Here is a 1,436-nt window from a genome sequence, read left to right on the forward strand (position 1 = left end):
GCCCTGCTGGGGAATCGAGCCTGTAACTAAGGCCATGTGCCCTTGACCGGAATCAATCCCGGGACCCTTCAGTCAACAAGACCGACACACTATCACTGAGCCAAACCCGGCTAGGGCGCAACATGGATTTTCTATCTTGCACAGATAAATCCTCATGTTGTCAAGCTTTATGAGTAGGACTCTGGACTTCTCCTTTCTCCCAGTGGCTCATTTCCTCTATGTGTTGTGTTGAGATTTTTTTTTTAATGTACCACGTTAACAATTTCTTTTTATTTATTGATTGATTTGCAAGAGAGAGAGGAAGAGAGAGAGAGAGAAAGAAACATCAATTTATTGTTCCCACTTATTTATGCATTCACGGGTTGCTTCTTGTATGTGCCCTGACCGCGGATTGAACCCACAACCTTGGCATATGGAGAGGATGCTCCAACCAACTGAGATACCTGGCCAGGCCTTTGTTGAGGTTTTTGATTGAGTTTATATTCCTGAAGCTTGGTGTGTGAGAAGCTTTGAGGTCTGGGTTTAGGAAGCATAGCTTCAGTGAGATATGAGTTTGATTCTACCAAACACTTAGTGTAGCTGCCAATCTGGGACCACCTTAACCTAAACCGGTGCCTCACTTACCGACCACAGTGGGTGCTGGCTTTGTGCCGAGGCCTCTGACTCTGACCCTGGACTTTGTCCCTGTCCCTGAAAACCCTTCCTCTGGCCTGTTTTTGTACGGCCTTTGAGTGAAGGACAGTCTGTCCAATTTAAAAGGATTGTTGAACACTACAATGAAAGACAGTTATAGGAATCATATGTGATCCACAGAGCCTAGAATAGTGATTATCAGGCCCTTCACAGAAAAAAAAATGTGGCTCCCTGGACCATGGGGATCAGGCATGCGCCCAGGGCAAACTCCCTTTCTTGGGTCATTTTCTCCTCCAGATGGTCCTTCCTTCCAGCTTCTGACTTCCAGGCTTTTCTCCCACTTTCCACCAGCGGAGCTAGGCGTCTTAGGAGATTTAAGGTATTTTATCCCCACGTTTTCAAGTGTCCTGTTAGTTGCGGGGTTTCTCTGACATATAGCCCCCCCCTCCCCCATAATATAAGAGAAAGAAGTCCTCCCTCTGCACTTTTCAGCAAGCACATCTCAGCACCAGAGCAGGGGCCAGAAGAAGGAGAGCATGAAACATAACTCCCCTTGGGACCTACATGTGATGAGCTTTCTTGCAAAGCTAAAAGGAGACAGCATTCGCTGGGAACTCCCTGTGGGGTTGTGCCTGTGGTGGTATGTGTGGTTGTGTTGGTGGTAGTAATGGTGGTAGTGGTGTGTGTGGTTGTGTGGTTGTGTTGGTGGTAGTAATGGTGGTGGTGTGTGTGTGCCTGTGGTGGTATGTGTGGTTGTGCATGGTGGTAGTAATGGTGGTAGTGGTGTGTGTGGTTGTGGTGGT

This window comes from Myotis lucifugus, unplaced genomic scaffold (genome assembly GCF_000147115.1).
Source record: "Myotis lucifugus unplaced genomic scaffold, Myoluc2.0 scaffold_1, whole genome shotgun sequence".
NCBI lineage: Eukaryota > Metazoa > Chordata > Mammalia > Chiroptera > Vespertilionidae > Myotis > Myotis lucifugus.